The sequence below is a fragment of the Leucopleurus acutus genome (assembly GCF_964270905.1).
Source record: "Leucopleurus acutus genome assembly, chromosome: 14".
Taxonomy (NCBI): Eukaryota; Metazoa; Chordata; class Mammalia; order Artiodactyla; family Delphinidae; genus Leucopleurus; species Leucopleurus acutus.
The window spans coordinates 54,783,764-54,796,861 of record NC_139156.1 but is presented as its reverse complement, the minus strand read 5'-3'; positions in this window follow the sequence as shown (position 1 = coordinate 54,796,861).

Below are 13,098 nucleotides of genomic sequence, written 5' to 3'. Positions count from 1 at the left end.
TTGATTTCCTGTGACCCACTGAATTCAGACATGAAGGTGAGCGCCTGGCCGAGAACCTCTCTGCGGAACCTCAGGCCTCCTCTTTGTAGGGTAGTTCCCTCTGAACACTCCTTCCTGACGGGTGAGTGGTACCCTCTTCTCTCCAACATTCTAAGACCCCCGAAGAGCCTCTGCTTTGCTCGAAAGCCAGGAGACAAGAGGAGGCAGAAGCACATCTTTTCGATCCGAAAAAACCTGGATGCGTGCAGCTGAGAAAGCAAAACTGTTAATTAAAACCAATCTGGGTTCTTGCCAAGTGGGAGAAAGAGACTCAGGGCCCGGAGCCTCGGTGGTCGGAAAGAATGAAGTGGTAGTGGGTTATTTATAATCCACTTCTGGCACTGTCTGTGTGCTCTTTCAGCTCAAGGAAATGCTCCCATCCCCGAGACAGACATCTGATCGTTATAATTTTGTGTTTGAAGACAGTTTTAGCCTGCTGCAGACACACATAAAATCTGCATCCGCCGCCCAGGATGGGGGACATAAAAGTTCTTTAAGAGGGTCGTAGACCTTCCTGGGATGGAATCCAGGCTGTCTCCAGCTCTGGCACAGGGGCTGGCTCCTGGGCCTCTGCTCACACGGGTCCTGCCCTCGCCTGTCTCTCTGCCCACCGGGCAGAATCTACCCCATCTTTGAAGGCTCATCCAGACCTGTCTCTTGCAAGGACCCACACCGAGTCTTTCTTCCTTATCTTAGTACTTTCTCTCTGTGCATTTTTAAATCCACACTTGATTTAATTCACTTGACGTTATATTGTGCTGCCTTGGTCCCTAGTTGCCTCTTGTATATATAACCATATATTGAATGGGCTGAACTCGATGGGGTACAAACAGAAAATGGCTTTATTTTTCTCCCTTCAGTGCTTTCCCCATGCCAGGCTGGATCTCTTTTACATCCCCTTGATGATACGGCAGGCACATACTGGAGCATCCCAATCATTTTCAGGCACAGAACAAATTTTACTCTCACATATTAAAAAGGTCCAGCCCAGCCCACGCATAGCCTCCCTCTTCATCCAGCTCATAGTTTCTCTCTCCCTGCAGCTCAGGCCTGACCTTGTGGATGGGTGGAGCCCTGCAGTGGCCTGGAGATGGGTTGTCCATTCTTTCTTTCTTCTTCCTTGTTTGCTGTTATGGGTTGAATTGTAGCCTCCCCCTGCTGGCCCCCCCAAATGATGTGTTGAAACCCTAATAACTACTCCCTGAAAGTGTGACCTTGTTTGAAAATGGAGTCTTTACAGAGGTAAGCAAGTTAAAATGAGGTCATTAGGATGGGCCCTGATCCAATATGACTTGTTTCCTTATAAAATGGGGAAAGTTGGACTCAGAAACATATACACAGAGGGAAGATGACCCGAAGGCACACAGGGAGAAGATGACTGTGTGACTGGAGGGATGTGTTTACAAGCCAAAGAACACCAAGGATTGCCAGTCACCACCAGAAGCTGGAAGAGCCAAGGGAGGATTATCCCTGAGAGCCATCAGAGGGAACACAGCCCTGCTGACACCTTGATCTCATACTTCTAGACTTCAGAGCTGTGAGACAATTGATTTCTTTTTTTCTTTTAAGCCACCAAGTTTGTGGTATTTTTTTATGGAAGCTCTAGGAAGCGATTACACCCATCTTTCTGCTTCTGGTTTCTCCAGGGCCCAGGCAAAATGAGGGGGGAATGGAGGAGGGGAGGCCCTATCTTTTCAGATGGCCAGGGCTGCCTGAATTCTTGCCTGGCTTTCAAGGTGTCTGTCAATGCTGGGTATTTTGTGGGGTGCAGGTGTTCCCTTGGTGGTCCTCTGCCACCTCTGGGGTGGTCCCCATCACAGTGTTAGAACCGGCTTACCTTCTGTGGCCTCCTCTTGGTCCTGGAGAAACTCACATTCTCTTTCCACAAGCCAAGGGGGTCCTGCAGGCTGTGCAGCTTGCCCTTGACCTTACCGTCCTCCAGACAAGCTCTTGTCCTGAGCGCTCTCAGCAGGACAGGCTCAGTCCCTACTCAGAGAGGTGCCCTTCCCGCCAACCTGGGGGGCTGTGTGATAAACTCGCTGGGAAGTATCTGTGCCCGGGGGTGGGTCTGGGGTTTCCTCAGAGCCGTGGGCCTCCAACTGGGGAATGCACTTGTGTCTCCTCATCTCTACAAGAGGTTCTCCAGAGCCCCTGCTGAAAGCTACGGAGGTGCGGGGAGCAGTAATGTCGTGGCACCTTACATAACATAGAATTACCCTCACATGCTCACACAAGTTCCCTTTCTTCCCTTAAATAGGCTGTATGTGGGTGGAGGAAGTGAGAGGAAAACATGGCAGACACTTCTCAGCAAACATGGGGGCGGGACTCTGGCAACTACCATTTGGAATATGGGGGTATTTGTCACCGGCCCCTGGCTTTGGGGTTTCAGCTGAAGGACTGCTCTTCCCACCCTTTACATAGATCAGCAAGTACTGTATGTGCATGAGCTCAGCTCCTTCCTGAGCACAAGGGCCCCAATCTCTACTTTTTTCTACTTTCACCTACAGCCACTGGGAGAGAGGGAGGCAGTGAAGCCAAGGAGCTAGGAGCCCAGGCTCTGGAATCATAGGGACACAAGTTCAAGTCCCCGCTCACATTTAGTTAGCTTTGGGTCTCAGGTAAGCAACCCAGCCTTTCCAAACCTCTGTTTCCTCAGCTTTCATGTGGGAATGGAGGGTAATGAAGAAAGCTCTGTGGTGGAGTCAGGCAAGGGGAGCCCGGCCACTGTCCTCTGTGTTTGGGGTTGGTCACCAACCTCCAAGGATGTTGAAAGTGTGGACCTGACACTGATGAGTGCTGTGGACCTTCTCCTCCAGCAAAGTGCATGTATGCAAATTTTGTCATATATGATTCAGGTTATGAGTTTCTGGGTGCTCTACAGCTGATCACCAAATTGCATGGAATTGCTCCGAACTGTTTAGGAAAGGAACAGCAGAAAGAGGCCAAATAGATATCAATAGCCTATTAGGATCCTTGAGCCATCTGAGATGAGGACTAACTGGCTTAGCTCTTTGAAAAGCTCACGTCTAAATTCCTGAGGAATTTTTGCCCCACACCCCCGTCCCACAATGCATTGGGCCAAATCCAATCTCACCCAGGACTTTTTTTTTTTTAAATAAATTTATTTATTGATTGATCATTTTTGGCTGCTTTGGGTCTTCGTTGCTGCGCGCGGGCTTTTCTCTGGTTGCAGCGAGCAGGGGCTACTCTTCATTGCAGCGCGTGGGCTTCTCACTGTGCTGGCTTCTCTTGTTGTGGAGCATGGGCTCTAGGCGTACGGACTTCAGTAGTCGTGGCACGTGGGCTCAGTAGTTGTGGCGCACGGGCTCTAGAGCGCAGGCTCAGTAGTTGTGGTGCACAGGCTTAGTTGCTCCATGGCACGTGGGATCTTCCCGGACCAGGGCTCGAACCTGTGTCTCCTGTGTTGGCAGGTGGATTCCTAACCACTGTGCTACCAGGGAAGTCACTCACCTGTGACTTTTTAAATTAAATCGTTCTTGTGCATTTAGCAGTGTGCTATGGTGCAGGCTCAGTAATTCTTAAAATTGACTAATATATGCATTTTAAAGGGAAAACATTATTACAGACCCCCAGTGTTGACTAAAATTATTTTGATCATATTGTTAGTTAAATATATACAAACATAAAAGTAAGTATAAATTCCTTATGCTTTTAGCTCTTACACAGCTATAATACCAAAATACAATTACAAATTTAACGCAAACAAAACCACAAAACTATTAAAATTCAAATTAATGGCATTAATTTAATGTGACAGATGATGTTTTGCTGAGAGTAAAACAACCAATGTTGGGTTTAATAATAGAAGGAGGATGTCTTCCCGTTTTAAGTTCTGCTTGTTATCGACTAGATTGTCTTGATGTTTGAACATGCTGGGCTGTCATTAGAGTGATTGTCAATATTATTAGTATTTTAATATAAAAATTTTATCAATATTATTATTTCTCATATGTTACAGTGGAGAAACTTTTAACCACAGACCTAGGATTTTGGTGGGCCCATCAATTTAATAGAGCACCCGAAAATATAACAACTTAAAAATATTAAATATATCCCATTTAGCAAGACAGTTTCAGTTGTGTACCTTCACTGCTAGTGCTGTCTTGCAGGTCATTATAAACTAAGATGGCATTCACTCCAGCACCTGCTTGCAAAGTGGTGACTATGATTCTGCCCCCTTCAGCACACAGCTGATTGCACGTGGCCTGTCAGCGTCCCCTCTACTGTTTGATGACTCAATCCTCCCTCTACTTGTCTCTATTTGAACAATCTCTAAACCTTTGTTTGCATGGCAGCCCATGAAGTTATTTGGCCTTCATTTTGCAAAAACGTGATCGTAAACCCAAATGTAAACTTGAGCTCTGAATTCCCGAGGCTTTATTTGGTTACATGGTCATCCACGTCAGCCCCAATAAGGTCACACTAACACTGTTCCATTTTTGAAATGAAAACATCAAATTAAAAAAATTTCTCGTACCACCGAGAAACCTCTAATGGTATATTTGTGGATCCCACTTTGAAATCCCTGGTACATTTAAAAGAGCTCTGGTCTGAGAGTCCAAGGGCAGATTTCAATTGTAGGTCCTTCATTGACCAACTGTGTTCTGTGGGTCAGTGCCTCCCTCTAGACTTCATCTGATCATCACCACTAACTGTCTTGCATTTTGGTCATTTTCACACTGACTTCACCTGACCATTCCACGAGGTCAGTATGACTGTCCTCAATGGACAGATGGGGAAACTGAGACCCAGGTACACAGCTAGTGAGTGAGGAGATGGGCCTAGAAGGCAGGTGGTCTGATCCCACAGGCACCACATGGTAGTGATTCGCAGGACTGAGGCTTTTCCTGGAGCGCCACCGTTCCCCGAGGGACCCAGGTCTTGGGACCCGCGCCTCCTCTCCCCACCCTCACCCACACACATACCTGGCAACAGAGCAGAGTCCTGGGGAAGGTAGAACAGCCTTGCCTCATCCTTGCCTCCGGTGGCCCACATCAGCCCTGTGCTCAGCTCTGGACAACACCCCTCCCACAAAACGACAAGTGATATTTTCCCAAGTAAAAGCTGAGCAAGGACCCTGACAACTGAATTTTCCCGATGGATCAATCCATGTTTGCTTAGTTATTTGTTTGGTGAAAAGACAGGTATAAGTCTATAACTCAAATCATATTTTATGCACACACATGTATATATGTGTCTGTGTATAAAAGTATATCCCTGTATATGTATGTGTATATTTGTATGTATATAATAGACTTCCCTTGGTGAAAGAGGATGGTACCCATATATGCACACATACATGCATATATGTGTATCAAATGCATACATGTATGTATGTGCCACATGTATACTTTCGTTGATTAAAGAGAATGAAATTTCCTGGAATTGGAACTGTGTTAGAAATACAGGATTTGTGGTTGTATTTTTTTGTAGCTGAGGCACAGATCATTAGGGGAGGGTCTTCAGAGAGCAGCTGTATCCCTGGGCCCTTGACCGCTGACCTCTGCAATTCTTGGTGCCAGGGAGATTGTAGCTGGGCTTCCTCCCTTTGGAAACCATAAAGACTCCTCATCTTATCTCAGAAGCCCCTGTGGACACCATCACTCTTGAGATCCTCCCTCCTCCAGGCTTGATGTGTGTCTGCGTCTGCAGCTTTGACAAATAGAGAGATGTCCAGGGCTCTCTGGGGTTTGGGCTCCAGAGGGGAATTCCAGTTCAGACCTAGGGAACTCTGCCCTTGGATTTGTTCTATTCAAATGCAAGGAAATAATCTTTAGGAAGGGCCCCCTTTAACAACCCTCCCTCCTACTACTCATGGATCTTAAGTTTTTAAAAGATTTTTTTCTTCGAGAGAGAGTTCAAGTAATAATGAACTCATTCTTTCATTTTTATGAAACAAAGACATTTATACTTAACCATCAGAGATTCTAACTGGCATGTGGCTCACGCTATGAGACCTACAGAGTTGATAGAGTAGCAGCTAAAACAAAGACATGTGACATTTTAGTTATTCACGCAGCCTTGCTCAGGGCACATGTACAACTATCATTAAGCTGTTTGAAATAGCGCTATTCCAGCATCTGTGCACAGAATATACGCGTGCCCACCAGTCCAACATTGTGTCTCAGGAGAACTCGGGAACAAGTAGGTGAATGCAAGCCCGGCTATGCTTGTTCAACTGCAAGAGAACCCTGCTAGTGGCCGGAGCTACAAAGGCGGAGACACTTCTTTGCTTTTGAGGCGTTCCTGGTCCATGAATCAAGCCAATTATTGGGTCCTATAGCATACTGGATTTTTTCATTTTTTAAAATGGGCTACTATGTGTGGAGGGTGGATTGTGGGGGAAAGGTCGCACAGGGATTCCCTAAGGCGGCACCCTAAGGATGCTGTAGTACCCCTGGGGACTCTGTGTCACTCCTCATTTGATAGCCAAAGCCCAGAGTACCTGTCCTGTCCGGGGCCGCCCAGGGCTTGTATTCAGTTGTTCTTGGTCCTGAGCGACAGGGGCCTTGTATCACTGGGCATAGGGTCCCCAGGGGCCTGGGCTTCCAAGAACAGCAGGCCTGCCTCACTCAGCATTCCGGCCCCAGCTCTCTTGCTCTTTGTGTTTTATAGGTTGTGCTCACCTCCGCTCTGGGAATTGGCCATGGTTTCTGGAATCCCAGCCTCCTGCCCTGCTCTTTGCAGAGGTACCTTTATCCCCACTCCCCCCAGCAGTTCCCCCATGAGCAGCTGCTGGCCCAGGGTAGATGCCCAGTGAGTATCTGTGAGTTAACTCACTGAGGCCTCCCCTCCCTGGCCTAGCTGCCCGTTGCCCCTAGACTGTGGCCCTTTGGTCTCATGGAAGTCCTCTCTGTGGACTGCAAGGCTGGCAAAAAGTCACCATTTGCCCAGCAAGGGCCCTGTCTAACTTCTTCTGTCTTTAGTTCTTTCTTCAACACAAGCTTGTGCTGTCTCCTGAGAAAGTCTAGAAGACTGGACAGATTCCCAGATGCAATTACTCACTCGGGTTGGTCTTAGCAGACCCTTTTACTGGCGATCCCATTGCAAGCTTCTCCTCTAGCAGGAGGGAGCACCCGTTAGACATGTAAATTCATCGCGGTCTCCAGGTCCTGCTTGGCCGTGCTGCAGTCAGGCCTCCTGCACTTCTGTGGGTCAGATGATATCCTTTGTCAAGGCAAAAGGCAGCAACAGTCTCCGCGCCAGGAAGAGGAGCTGCCTGGGGCTTGGGCCGGTTGTTCTTGGGGCACAGTGACAGGGGACCTCTTATCTCTGGGCATCATGGTCCCTGAAATTTAGTTGATAATGACAAAAGCCAAGGTGGTAGGTTTTAAGAGTCTTTACTGATCATTGCTTCCGAAGCCTTCAGCATATGTGGGCCTCTGGTAAAAGGCGGGGGTCAGAGCCAGGAGTCAGCTGTGTGGGTGTCAGGGCCTGGCTGGCCCATGTGCTGGGGCCAGGGAGAAAGGCCCACTGCCCCCTTGCTTTGTCCAGGGGAATTTGGGAATTGGATCTGGTGGGGGGTGGGTGACGTAGGTTGGGTTCCCCAGGAAGCAGCCTCCGAGAAGGGATTTACTGTGCGGAATGCATCTCAGGGGGCACTTGTGACAAATTCCTGCGGGAGGGAAAGCAGGTGGCAGGCCAGGGCAGGGGAGAAGTTGAGCTGTGATGCAGGCTTGGTGACAGTCCTGACAGTCCCAGAATCATCTGAGCTCAGTTGCCCACCAGAGTCATCCGCGTGGGCTCAAACAGCCAGCTTTCTGCACCTTACCTCTATCAGTCATTGGTACAGGGCATCCCAGAAAGGTCGTGACCTTGGGCAAGGCAGCTCTCTGAAGCTCAGGCAGCCCTGAGGGGGCTGACAGCTGAGGGCTGCACTCCCAGCAGCTGGAACAGAGTCCTTCCTTGCAGGGAGAGATAAGTGGCAGCTTCACGTGTAATGAATATCATCAGGAGATTGGAAACCGGGTCCTGATTCTGAAATTGAGAGGGGTGGGGCTTTCCTTAAGTTCAAACAAGATTCCAAACAGCAGCCAGAGGGCCAAGGATAGGGTCAGCTCTCCAGGGAAGGGCAAGGAGTAGCAAAGACTAAGTTGGGCTCCAGGCGAGCTGGATGGGATTCTGGGGAGGAGCAAGGAGAACTAACATTTACTGTTCCCTCTGCGTGGCTGGTCCCAGGGCTGCAAACCCAGGAACAGGACAAAGACTGGGCAGAAGGCCAGTGTTGGGGAGTCCAGACCCCTCTCTCTGGGGGAGGATGGGACTGGGGGGTGGTTCAGATTCTCCCTGCTACTGGCTTAGGTCATGACGGAGATTTGTTGTAAAGACTCAAATGAGTTAAAGCATGGAAAGTCCTTAGCCCTCAGTAAGCATCTCGGTGCTGGTGGTTACAATGATCACCGTTATTCCATGCGGTGGAGTGGACTGGGCAGGGCAGGGATTGACACCTCAGCAGGAGTATTCATCGGTTATCTTACTGAAGATGCTGATTGAGCTCCCAAGACATTTTGGGGGAAGGTGCACCCTACAGGTAGAGCAAAGATAGCTGTGATCTTTTTTCCAGCGGTAAAAAGGCCTCTGACTCCTCCTCCCTCCTCCCTTACTATTCCAAACATTCACTCATTTATTTATTCAGCAAAATTTATCAAGCACACTCTATGTGCCAGTGACTCTGCTGGTGCAAGCGAAAACAGCGGGGACAAAATAGACCTGCCTCCACTGGGCTTATGTTTTAATAGGGGGAGAGACAACAAACAAACCTCCAGTATATAAGCTGGTATTAAATGCCGTCAAGAAAAAGAAAGCAGAGAAGGGGAGTAGGGAATGCCGTGTGGGGCTGGGTTTGTAATTTTCTGTAGTGTGGACAGGGAAGGACACTGGATGAAAATGATATCTGAGCGACAACATGAAGGCAGGGAGGGAGGAAGCCCTGCAGATGTCTGGGGGGAAAGCATTATAGGCAGATAAAAGGACAGGTGCAATGACCTTGGGTAGGGAGTGAGTCTGGCCGGTCCATGTTTAAGGAATGGGAAGGGGTGGGGAGGGAGCCAGGCGAGGCTTTGGTTCTTGGTCTGAGAGAGCTGAGGAAGCCACTGGGGGTCTGAGTGGAGGAAGCACAGCATCTGACTTCTCTAAAATGATCCTCTGGCTCAGGGTGGGGGATGGACCACAGGCTGAGAAGAAAGCTGGGGGATGAGGCTGGAGGCTATTGCAGTAAACCTGGGAACAATGGTGGGAGCTGGACAAAGGAGAGGAGGAGGGAAGGCATCAAGGCTTAGATTCCAGGTCTGTTTTTAAGGTGGAGCCCACAGGATTTGGATGGAATGTGGGCTTTGAGAGAACCAGAGGAGTCAGGGAGGTTCTAAAGTCTTTCGGAGAGTTCTGTGGGGATCCTTTGTGTTTGAAATGTGTTTGAGGCACCCAAGTGGATCCAAGAATCTGGAGCTTGAGGGAGAGGTCCAGACTGGCGAAAAAAAAATCCCTGAGTCCTGGTAGTACCAGTGGCATTCATGCTATGAGGATGGAGCAGATAGATCCCCTAGGGCTGCACTGTCCAGTATGGTGGCTCCTAGCCACTGCCTGGCCGTTGAGCCCATGAAACGTAGTTGGTCCTAATGGAGATGTGCTGAAAAGGTTACATACACACCAGATTTGGAAGACTTAGAACAAAAAATTTAAAATATCTCATTGATAATAACTAGATTGCTAACATGTGGAACTGACAATATTTTGACTATATTGGCTTAGATGAAATCTATTATCACTATTAATCTCACCTGTTCCTTGTTACTCCTTTAGCGTAGCTACTAGATAATTTCAAATCGCGTCTGTGGCTTGTACTGTATTTCCACTGGACAGCGCTGACCCAGGCGGTGAAGTCACAGCACTGAGCCCTTGTGGCATCTGACATTTAGAGGTTTGAGGAGACTGACCCCCCCCCCCCCGTGTCAGGTAACTGCTGCAGGTCTGAATGGAGGGGACTTGCTCGTGAGCTTGGGGTTCATTGAGCAAGGTGAAGGTCACCAGGATGTGGGGAGAACTGCTCTGGAGCTGCGGGGGAGGTGGGAAGCCTGATCAGAGCGGCTTCAAGAGGGGATGAGGGGAGCGCAGCTGGGGACAGGCATACGGATGTCTCTTTCTAAGAGTTTTGCTGTGAATGGATAGCAGGAAAGTTGGGGTGATGGCTGGAGGGGAAGGTGGTGTAAAGAGCAGTTTTATTTTTGACATAATGTGGATGGTAACCATTTATGGACCACTTTCTATGGATGAACATTGCCTTAAGTACCTCGTACACATTAACTCAATCCACCACCAACACCGTGAGGTCGTTACTATTTCTTCTCATCAATTTGCTGATGAGGAAACCGAGGTACAGAGAGGTTAAGTAACTTGCCTAAGGTCAGATGACCGTTTAGTGGCAGAGCCAGGATTTGAACCTTGGCAATACGACTCTGAGGCTGTAGCTTAACCACCTTGCTATGTGCATCTTTCCACCTGATAGGCATTCAAGGAGAGAGCGGAAAATCGATGACACAGGCTAGCGAGGGGAGGCTTGCTGGAATGTCGTCCTTGAGAAACGCAAGATGGATGGGGCTGGGTGGGCAAATGGAGGAGTTGTCCTAGCTGGGAGCACAGGCAGGCAGGCACAGGGCGGGATGCTGTAGGCTGGTGTGCCAGTTCCTAAGACAGCACAGCCCTCCCCTGAGTGAGGGGGTGGAGGGGTTGCTGGGAGTTTGCAGGGGAGATGCTCCATGAGCCAGGAGGGAAACACTGGGGCATTGCCTGGCAGTGCAGGGCCCACTTAAGACTTGAGGCCATGAGCTCAAAGTCTAGATTGCTTTTCCGGTGCTTCTCCTTAGTGTCTCCAGGCCTGTCCTGCTCTCCAGGGCTCACTCGTGGCACATGCTGGCCACCGCGGGTGCCCGGCCGGCTGGATGGTGCGGAGGCAGGGCTGCACTGTGGGCCACGAGAGTCCACGACTCAGGGCGGTCTGTGGCCAGCTGAGCATGCTCGGCCGGGGAAGAGCCTGGCAGCCTGACCTCCGGACAGATTGAGGGCTGCTGGTGCTCAGTGGGCTGCAGAGGGAGGCGGGGCGGGAGCCAGCATCAATGAGCAGGGCCTCCCCAGGCTTTGAAGGGGCCCATGGTGGGCCTTTGAATTGCTCCATCTGGGGCCCGAGCTCTGAGAGGCTGGTCCCGGCGCTCGACAGTAAACTGTGGGGGATGGCCTTCAATTACAGAAGCGTAGCCAACCAAATCAGCTTTCAGATAAATTATTTATGCCAGGCCCGAAAGGGAGGGAGCTGGGCTGCAGGAACAACGTGTTCATTTTAATAACACGCCTGCAAAGTTGCAGTGCCCTGGGAGGGGGGAGTATTGGGTGGAGGGGGAGAGAAGAAAGATGATTAGATTAGAAGCGGCCCTGCTGTAAATAACACACAAGAAGGGCATTTGTTTCTTTTTAGAATGTCTTTTGTATCATGTTTTATACAAGGGAAAAAAGCATAATACAACATCTACGAAATGTTAATGAGGGTTATTCGCCGTTTACCTAGGTTGGGGGTTTGAAGAAAGGGCTGGGCTGGGAGGGAGGGGGTGTAGAAGATTGGATTCCATGTAAATGCAGACATCAGGGAGTCTGGAAGGCTCTGGAACACGAGCTGGACTGGAGGCATGCTGTGTCCCGATGGAGGGGGAAGGAAAGGAACAAATCCCAGGGACTGGAATGGTGTTTTTTGTCTTGCCCAGAAGCAAGCTGGTGAGCCTGGATGGGAGGGAGGGGTCCCAGGGGGGATGCAGGTTGGGTGACTGGGGGGGTCCCTCTGCCCTGAAACCTGGGGGAGAATGACAAGCTAGATGTGACATCTCTGCCCCCCACAGGTCACCTCCCTCCCCCAACCATGGGAAAAACAGGCAGAAATGAGAAGAATGCAGCCTGGTGCCCTGGGGAATTAGCTCCTGTCTGGGTGGCAAGTACAGGCACTGCCGCCAGGTTGATGAGTGCTTGGGTTTTGGTGGCACAGGTGACAGAGAGGCCTCCCTGTCACTCTGGAGGTGTAGACAAGAGCACAGCTGTCCTTCCCTAACGAAAGGCAGTGCTCTGGGGTGTCAGGAGGCACTCTGCAAATCATCCCATGAGAGAGCTCAGAACCTATTCCTCCTACCTCCACTCTGCTGTGAGAAAGTACTAAGAAAAAGAGGCTGCATTAGCTGGGCTCGGATTTCAGCTTCCCAGGCCATTTCTTCATTCTTGATGTACTTTTCCTCCCCTCTGTTTTCCTCCGTAGTCACCACTTTGTGATCAGTGAGGCAATCAGGCAAGGCTTCTTGGAGGAGGTGGCAGTCGTGTTGGGCTTTGAAGGGTGAGAAGGATTCCACAGGGAGAGGAGGAAGATTGTTGTCGTTCAGAGAGTGGCAGGGACAGTGGGCGTGAGTGAGGCATGGACCCTTCTGGGTTGTGGGCTGATGTATATCTTCTTGTATCCCGCAGACCCTAGGTTGCTGCACTGTGTCATCCCATGGTGCTGCCACGTGAAAGGGAACCACTTGAGGAGCTGTGTAGTGCACAAGCTGAAGGGCTGTACATGGCAGCCTTACCTGTACAGCTTACATGTACGTGATATATGCCTAATGTATCTTCTTCTGAATGACTAAATGGAAAACATGCATGAAGAATAATTTGTTTAATAGCAAAAGAATCTGTACAGGTTTCAACTATTGTTAATTCTGTGAATTGCAAGTGACAGAATCCTAATTCAAATTGGCTTCAGAAACAAGATAATTTATTATTGCCTGTAACTAAAAAGTCCAGGCCCCAGAGGTACAGTCAAACTTCAGGTGTGGCTGGGAGCAGGGACCCATAGGATGTTGATAGAAATCTGTTTCACTCCATCTCTAGGCTCTGTTTGCCTTTATGATGGTTTCATTTTCAGACAGGCTCTCCCTAAGAGGTGGCAGAGACGGCCAGTTTAGGAGCCCGGGCAGTAAGCGAACCTCTTTCCTAATAATCCCAGCAGAAGTCCTGGCTTGGGTCTCATTG